Source organism: Acromyrmex echinatior, chromosome 1 (genome assembly GCF_024713525.1).
Source record: "Acromyrmex echinatior isolate Ae372 chromosome 1, ASM2471352v2, whole genome shotgun sequence".
NCBI classification, from domain to species: Eukaryota; Metazoa; Arthropoda; class Insecta; order Hymenoptera; family Formicidae; genus Acromyrmex; species Acromyrmex echinatior.
In genome coordinates, this window is record NC_141852.1 from 14,917,282 (window position 1) to 14,927,073 (window position 9,792).

The following is a 9,792-nucleotide window of genomic DNA, read 5'->3' on the forward strand; positions in this document are numbered from 1 at the left end:
TAGGAAGAAAATCAAAATTGTGGCATGTCAGCTGAAGGTTAAAATAGGTATCGATCTACATAGATATCTCTATACATTTCACGTAGCCTACTTTCCTAAAATATTCTTTACGTGACTTTTAAATAAACAGTTAATTCGCGATACGAATAAAGATCCTTGTCGGGCGTCCCACTCGTCGAAAAAATTTCCTCGAAGACACCGAAAACTTCGAAGCACAGATAGCGGCTTCCTGAGCTCATAAAAAATTCTCTTCCACAAACGCTTCTGTCGTCGGTACGAATGAGTTACGCAGATGCCACGAAGTCGCCTACCGCTACCGGGTGTCTCGCTCTTATTTGCATCTCAATCGCGGCCTAACGTCTCCCCTGGCAACGGCTATGAATTTTATTCCGGTCTCATATTTCTGGTCCCCATTGTGGCGTTCGAAGAGCACCGCGCGCTCTTTGCAATCAATCATCTCCGCCGTTGTCGTTACTCGCCACCTCGGGGCTGTATTTCGAACTTTTGCGCGCGAAGAAGTGAAGAAGAAGTCGACGAGTCTTCGACGACTCCTCTCTTGCGCGAATTCTCACTCCTCCATCTCTTCGTCCTCTTTCCTTCTTCCCCCGATTTCCTCCCCCGTCGCAAACAAGAATTCTGCAAACGCCCCCGGGGTCCATGAAATACGTGAGGGATGCGCGCCTAGACACCGGGGATCTTCGTGAGAAAATGCAGACCGCAGCAATTCTTCCTCTTTATCTCGAAATATCTCGGTTAAACATCGCGACCGAGAAATCTCGTCGGACAGACGAAACATATCCGCGACATTCCCCGCATTTTCAATTTCTGTGGTCGTGTCACTTTATCCGTGTGGGCTTACCTACGGCATTGTTGATCGTTTCTCTTACGAATGTTGGCGAGTATTAAGTAAAGTCTTGTGAGCAGAATCTCCCCCTGGAATTCAACCGGACCGAGAAGACGTCGCGAAAAGTCACTCGAGAGATCTCTCGCGAAGAACGCATTGTCTGTCTGTTTATATCTGAAGTCGACATTCTCGCGCTTTACATTTGTTGTCGTATTTAAATAACTCGATTATTCCGATTGTTCCATATATGTAAGTAGCTCCGACAAAATTATACGTGATCAGCAAATGGCTGGTACATAGTCTTTTAATCATCGTTCGTTTACACAAAAGTTCAGGCTTGAGTGACGATGATCGATGTAGGTATTCGATATTAGCAGGAAGAAGCCTCTATGTCGGCTAAACTCATAATGTTCATCAAAGGGGTAAAGAAATGGAAACTCTGGATATTGCGGGATCATATTTCCCTTCTCTCCTTAATAAAAATATCAACGTCTCCATAACCTTGACACATTTTCTTGTCGCGATATCTTGTGAAAACGCGGAGGACAAGATGACAAACTCATTTTTTCTCAGCTGTTTTAACACCTTTGCTAAAAGAAATATCTCTACGTCATCATAGAATCGCGAAACTTTCGTGGAAAGTGCATTTTGGAACATCAAGTGCATTTTAGGACATCTTACATAAAAAAAAAGTCATATTGCATCGATACCATTTTAATCTTAATTTTTTTATGCAGGATATTAAGATCATTACTTATTTCCTTTCAAAATTTTTTTAATTTAAGGAAAGAAAAAGAAATTTAAAATTCTTAAATTAATTTAAATTAATTTTGTAATCATATACACATTATTTAATTTAAACTTTAATTTAATTTAACTTTGTAAAATTAAATATTAATTTAAAATTATATAATAAATTAATATTTAAATTAAGATTTAATTTTAAAAATCTTCTTTTATTTAGATCTATTTTTATGATCAGATAAGTGCGCTTTATTACATATCTATTCTAACAGAATACAATGGTATTCAAATTAGTTGATATATAATTATTGATAAAATTCTTATTTAATTGTTAATTCTATGGATGATTCATCATTCTTTCTGCTAAATGATAATTAATATTACATTAATGGCAACGGATATTAATTTGTAGGTCCAATAGGGTCTCGAATAATGAGACTATTAAACAGCGAAGCTTCATTAATAATTGAGATTATTGATTTATATCAATAGCATCTATTATGTATTTATATAACATTATAGAATTGTTTACTTTGTATAAAATATATTTGCATAGAATTGTGTCCTACATTTTCATTGATACGTAAAATATTAACGGAGCGTCTTACATAACATCGATAAGGCGATATATAGGCATAATATTTACATTCTTACGAAACATTTCAAAGGCAGAGGAGTGATTTAACTTTGTCCGTGAACGCACACCTTAATATACTTCTCAAATATCTTAGTGTTCTTATTATATTCTTCCAATGACATAAGCATATTCGTTACACAGCCTTTTAAAATATTAAGTTACAAGTATTTAATAAGCAGTTACTTTTGTGAGAGATTTTTTAACTTGAAACGAATGAATTGGCTATTCTTAAAGTTAATGTAAACTGCGGACTTATCACTGTTATTAAGCTGCTCATTTCCAAAGCCTGATATACCAATTTTATTTATCTCGCGGGTATTTTTGTAGGAAATTAGATTTTTCTGTTTTAGACGTTTTAATATTTAATTATAGGCATCTTATTATTATCTTAAAATTCAAAGAATGCATTATTGAAGATGAATTCCTTATGAAGCATGATGTTCCTTACGAAGTACAACATACCGGAGCGTTATTACATAGCACCAGAGCATTATATATATATATATATATATATATATATATATATATTATATATATACATATTAATATTGATCAATATTATAAAAATCTAAGAATGTGATAGGAGGCTATAATATGAAATAGATAACTATCATTATTGCAATTTTAAAACTAAATGTGCTAATTTACTAGAATCGACTGTTAACATATACTTATCTATTTTTACATTTTATGTCCTCAAAACAATGGATGAAGGTGAATAATAAATTAATTTAATTATTTTTAATATTTACATATTCCAATAAAAGTCATGGAAAATGACTTTACATTCTTAAAAAAAGGAATAAAGCGGAACAATAAATTGATCAATTTAATCATTTATATATTGTAACGAAAGGAAAATTTTAAAAAATGCACCGTTACAAATTGAAGAAAAAAATAGCCTAGTCATTTTGATAGCTTTGGCAGCTCTGATATTAATGTCACTGAACATTTATTTGAAAAGCAAAATTATTTTTTTTTTTAATTTTACTCCAATATCTTTTTGTCTTCAATGTTCAAAAAATTGATTGAAGTGGCTGAAAAACGAACTTGCAAAGGCGATCACGTTTTCCTTTCACAATGTTCAAATTCGATTATATCGCGCCTCGATGTTATGAGTTCTATCAATGTTCCCTATCAATACCATAAAAATATAAAAATACGACACCGAAAAAGACTCCCTGGCGCGATATCGGTTATCAGAATATCGTGGTATCGCATCTGCTCGGATTCACTCGCATCAGCCGGAGAAACCTACCAGTTATTGCGATCGATAGTTTGTTCCAAAGAATTCCCCATGGTCTCGCATAGACGGAAAGACTGAAACTCAAAGTCCGGCTGGGAGCGCGAGTTGCGCACGAACACACAAGTCTGACTGATTGCTTGGGCGACTTTTCTGGTTGCCGTTCAGATATATAGATCACGAAATATACAGGCTTGCCCTTCCTGTATGCTGCAGTATGCCTACGGCACGCCGTTACAACACGCTTGACGGAACGGCCGACGAATCGATACTTTTGAAATTACCCTCGCTAAGCCCAAGGCCCTTTCTTTTGCAACATTTTGCGACTTATGTAGCAAACACGGGGCGAATTTTGATCTTTTCTTGCTTTGTAATGATTAGTTTATAATTAGTTTATAAATTTATAAATTTATTATTAATTTATAAATTTTAAATAAATTTTTTAATACAGGAAAAAAAATAAATTTTTTTATTTTGGCGCGGTAAATTTGAATCTGCCGCTAGAAAAATTCCACCAGGCCGAATTCTTTAAGATACAATATGTCAATTTTAAGACGTAGCATGTCATTTTTAAGATTCTAATAAACAAACTGACGTTATTTGTCATATGATTAAAGACATTATTTTGATAACAAATAATGCTTGATATGTAGCATGTCAAGTTTTAAGATATAGCAATTCTTTCTGAATAATTTAAATATGACAAATAATGAGTAAGGTATTCACCAGAATTTGATGATGAATGTTAAATAGAATATTGAAATGAAATTAATGAAATTAGTGAAATGAAATTAATAGGTTTGTGAAATGAAATTAATAGGCTTATACTTTTTGTGCTCAGCATCTTCGCTGCCTCTTTTTTCAACGTCCGAATATACTTATTACATTTATCTCGTTTTAAGTGTAAAAATTCTTGTAAGGAATTTCAAGTAACGCGAACAAACATTATGCTATATAACTATCGCTGAATTTTAATACGTGAAATCGATTCGTAGTCATACAAAGACAGAAGTTAAACATCCAATCAAACATTTCCGATTTGTTTTTTAATTTCAATAAATATAAAAAATTGTCTTCTCATATCTCGAAAGTCGAACCTAACAGAAATATTTTGATAGCAGATTCAAGCGTTGAAAATTATCTTAGAAACAATCTTCTTCTTGCACAAAACTTTGTAAATTAGTATAATTATTAGACAATAAATCGTCACATAAAAATTAACTATCAATATTACAATTTTTAAATCCAATATGCTAATTTACTAGAATTTGATTATTAACATATATGTACCTTTTTCTTTATCTATTATATTCTTGAGAAAAGGGATATAAGACAGTAAATTGATTAGTAATTTCTACATTTAACGAGTCAATTTGAGAATTATTTTGCGTTACAAGAGCGATAATCATGTTGATGAAGTCGGGCGTTAGCGCACGAAATTCTAGCTACCACTATCAAAGCTTGCTTATCGGGGCTCGTCGAGGCCTACGGCGTCGACAGGGCGCTGTAAAATCGATATCGTTCTGAGAAAGCCGGCGTTGCGTCATATAATCAATATAATCCGCCCGCGAGAGCAAAGCGGAGCGCTGTCAAAAGCATCCGAATACACGTCGGGCGCTCGCGGATTACAGCAGATTCAATAAGATCCCCCGACTTCCCTAAACCACCCGCGACACATGCATCTCGCGTTTCCCACCTTGAGATCTCGAAAGGGCCAACTACCGGGAGTCGAATCCGGAAAGAAGGCTTGGAGAAACGGGACAAGACGAGCGCGATAGATGTCGAGAAAACGTCACCTAGCGACGGAGCTGTCTCCTTTCGACTCTGAAATCCTCCTCTCGTAAAGCTTCGTTCGTCTTCTTTCGGTAATATGACGTCACTCGACCGCGTTTCAGACGCTATTTTCCAAAGTGACGCTAAAAGAAGCTATAGAGATCCTTTAATAATTGTCTGGATGAGAGACAATCAGTTTCGATTAATTCGCTATATTTTATTAATTTCCGAAAATTCTACGAAAAAGAAAAGTACACAAGAAAAAAATATTTATGTGAAATTACATGATTATACTGGGTTTTTCCGACCCAGCATAATCATATAATATTGTAGCCTACATTTATTTTACATGCAATATGTATTTTCAAGATTCCATTAAATAAATTGGAATTTTATATACAAAATAACGTTTTGCGCTAGAAACACGCGTACAATATAATGTTGATATGTTAGGCGTATATACCTCTATAAAAACGTATAATTTCCATTTCTATGATAGACGATCATAAAAATGGAAATTCATTTGTTCATTTTTTATAACTTTCACCCTTAATGTACACAATTTATATTCTACACACTTCTTTTCTTTGAAATAAGAATTAATTTGACTAAATAATATCTTATACTTTTTTAAAATTACATTGATGTACTTACTTTATGGAAATATTAAAATATATATAAAAATTATTTATTAACTTTTTGTATATTTATAAAAGTAATGAAAATTAATTCGGGATATAAACGATCCGTATGTGCAATAAAGGATCGGAATATCATTGTATTACGAGTATATGTGTTAAGATACACATTCGAGCTCCAGATTTTTATTAGAAGATTTTTAATAGAGGCGGAAGAAAAAAACCAATCCCCACGTATCATATCTGACTATAATGCGTTTCTCGCAAAATTTACGGTCAAAAGTTGCATAAATAGCAATTTGAGCGCGTTCTCGATTGATATTTGAACGCGATCATCGAATGACGCGATAAAAGTGTACTCGATTACTTACGACAACGTAAAACAAATTCATTGTCGGCTTGTTTTTCGAAGTTTTTTTTCAGCTGCGTGCAACCAGCTGGAAAAAAACCACATTTTTTTATGAAGCCTACGTCATGGTGTGAAAAATGCGTTTGCCCTTAGTAAATACGCGACGGGAATTAGCCACCGATATTTTCGGTCGCGTCAGATCATTTAAAGTCCCAGCTGCGAGTCGCGCAGAGAAATTAACGTCGTTACATCGATAGTTAATTTTGATTATCAATTATTTGCCGACGAAATGACGAGCGGACAAATTTGCGTAGGAAATTCACGCAAAAATCAAATTCAAATCAATTCTCGTGACGTCGTACGTGATTTGCTATGCGCTCCGGTCAAAATTATACCGTCAATTAATTAATATTTGATATCTAACCCAATTAGATGAAATGCGGTTCCATTAGGAAATATTCGCTTAAACGTTATATAATGTACGGAGCGGGAAATTAAACTATACGATTTACTAATTGAACAATAATCAACAATCTGGCGCAACGTTGCGTTATTAATGTATAATATATGGAAGACGCGAGCTGCTATCTACACGCAGAAAGCATAAATCTAACACGCCAGTTATTCAGCTTGGATGGGTTGAGGCTGGTTATCGCTATTTTGAGACCACATATCAACGCGTGAAACATACATGCGTAATGCGACCGTAAAGCTAAAACTAGAAGAGCTATTTCTATATATTTGCGAAGTCTTCGTATCCGAAGAAAATCTATACGGTCATTCATTAGTCACAAAGGACTGTAAAACACTCGGTTTAATGAACAAAGAAATAATTGCAGTGTGATATTTCAAGTGGCCTCAACGTTACGTTACTCATTTCTGTGTTGCACGTTTCAGCGAATTTTTTTCTAATTGCTTTTATTACCAATTGAAGTTGTGTTAAAAGTGGAAAAAGTACCAAACGTGTCGATTTTATCTCGATTAAGAATTTAACAGTTCTTTGTAAAAGTGCCTCTACATAAAATATTTACTTTGTGGGAGCAAAGATTTTAAAATATAAAAATGTGTAATATTGTATTTCATTGTTAAAAATTAGAATAAGAAAAAAATTAAGTTATTTTTTTCATTATTTTCCAGATAAATAGTGAAATAAAACTTAACAGTTTTTAATCATGAAGTCTAATATAAGAATTGTCTAACATTTTCGCGAATAATGTATCACGTGTAAAAATTAATAGACAGAATTTTCAATCTAATTAACCTAGTTACTTAAGTAAACAAACATTTTACTGATTAATATTTTCACACCACGTTCTCTCTCTCTCTCTCTCTCTCTCTCTCTCTCTCTCTCTCTCTCTCTCTCTCTCTCTCTCTCTCTCTCTCTCTCTCTCTCTCTCTCTCTCTCTCTCTCTCTCTCTCTCTCTCTGTCTCTCTCATTCATTCACTCACTCCCTCACTTTCTCATACACACACCTCTCTGTCTTCGCTCGATAAATGTAATAATGATCTCGTCAAGTATCTACTTGTAAGTCCACCGATGAATGAGTCGTTTTGAACATTTGTCCGATGACACGTTTGTTTGATTGAATTTTTTCGGCGTGAGCTGCCCACTGGCCTTGATTTATTCGCATATAACGCGCCCTCCACAACCTCGGGGTCCAACCCCGCAAATTTATGGCATATGATTTTCCAGAGTCACGTACGCATATAATCGCAGTCTGACCGACTCATGCCATCCACTTCCCGATATCGTACCAGATAATGCTCGCCAATAAGTCTCAGCAACCTGTCGACATCCGCATTGTTCTACACGCATATATAAACTCGCATATTTCCTCCAATATTCCGCGCTCACTTCCATGACTCGTATTGCAGAGATTACATCCGTAAAAACAAGTAGAAATAGAGAAAACGCAAAGATTAAATAACTTCCGTCAATATGATTTATATCGATTTTTTTATTCCATCAATAACCTACAACTTTTTTGGCTTACGTGAGGACCGATTGTCGAAGTGAAATAGAATGAAATACTATGTTAAACGATAATTAGCAATTTTATATTTCATAATCTAAATCGCATTTGTTCTGTTTGTCCTAAATATTATTTTTATTTCTTTTTTATTTTTTAATATCTTTGATATATATATTTTTTTGTTTATTTTTGACGATTTCAGAAGCGAGATCAATTCGACTTATCAAATCAATCATTCATTAAAGATCCCAAGCGGAATGTCGTGTCTACGTACGTATTATCTCAGAATTCAGTTGCGAGAATCAATTTAATTAGATGTCATCAATTGCTACAGAACACGGAAGGAACGTTCATGTTAATTGAATGCATGCGGTCGCATCAGATGCGTACAACGTTAAACCAGATTCCAGTGACGAGAGATCCGTTATTAACGAAAAATAAAAACAAAAAATTTACTACATAATTCTACATAATTCTACATAAATCCTGCATTACATAACACTCGCAGTTAACCCTATATTACTTGCAAAATTTATTTAACTCACTTGGGGTATTTTTGACACATCCCAAAATTATATTAATTTTCATCGTTCTCTTCGATAATTTACAATTAAATGAAGATTCACAATGTTCTATACATTCTTTAGATAAAGATAATGCCAAAATATTTTTTGATTGAGAAACAATCTTGCTAAACATATAATAATGTATGTATAAATAGCATTGATATATTTAGGAAATTTATCAGGCAGGCTTGTTTTGGACCTCTCATGCGAATAATGAAGGGTTAACAACAAAATTTATTTCTAATGGTCTATTAAAATTGATTTATTAAATCGTCAAAATCGATTGTCGCTGAGGCTTTCCACCCAGCGATCGCACTTACTTTCTTGTACAGAAACAGAGTGGAGGATTTCAAGGGTATCTGGCGTAACTCCTCGCGATAAGGAAGTTCTCAGACAGAAGTCGTCGCGCGCTTTCTCTCTCTGTAGGGCTCTTTTGAGTTGAAGAAGGATTCTGATCGAACTGTACAACGGTTTACCCAACTGACTATGGTTCGACACGTTACGGACAGAAGGCAGTTTTACACTGACTCCGCTGGTACTAGAACCTCTATGTATACCACCGTCTACTACCTACCTCACTCGTCACATTGCGTGACTAATGTATGTGTTAGTGCGTATCCGTAGTGACGATCGCTTACTTATGTTCGTCCAAGCCTGCCTGGCAAACATTAATGCCGGGTTTACACTCACCACATCGACAATGACCTGATAGCCTTAGTCGTCTTGATCTGATAAAAAATTTCCAATTTTTTCTTTCTGAGATATTTCTTCTATTATAGTATATAGTATATAATATATAGTTTAGAAAAAAGAATTTTTGTGTGCTCTGAATGATTAATTCAATTTTAATCAAAGATATTTATAACATTTCTTAGGAAGGTAGTAATACAATTTAATAGAATAAATATAAAAAAAAGTTGTTTTAAACTTTAAACTCCTCCCTACCGCAAGTAATTATAATCGAAAAAATGATCGTTAAAAAACTGTAATTTTTACAATCTCAGTATTCTTTATTAGTCAAGAAA

General features: G+C 34.1%; 1 protein-coding gene across 7 annotated transcripts in view; it reads right to left on the reverse strand.

Moving 5' to 3' along the window:
- Mdr49 (Multi drug resistance 49) overlaps window positions 1-9,332 on the reverse strand; it is a 95,626-nt gene extending 86,294 nt beyond the window's left edge. For 3 of the 7 annotated variants that reach the window (XM_011057604.2, XM_011057606.2, XM_011057602.2), the window contains exon 1: window positions 9,088-9,331. The gene's annotated coding sequence lies outside the window, so the exon portion shown is untranslated. Of the gene's footprint in view, window positions 1-3,483; window positions 3,782-9,087 lie in introns of those variants that run through there. The other 4 variants (XM_087411105.1, XM_087411092.1, XM_087411100.1 and 1 more) reach the window with 3 other exon arrangements.
- Between the last annotated feature and the right edge of the window lie 460 nt (window positions 9,333-9,792).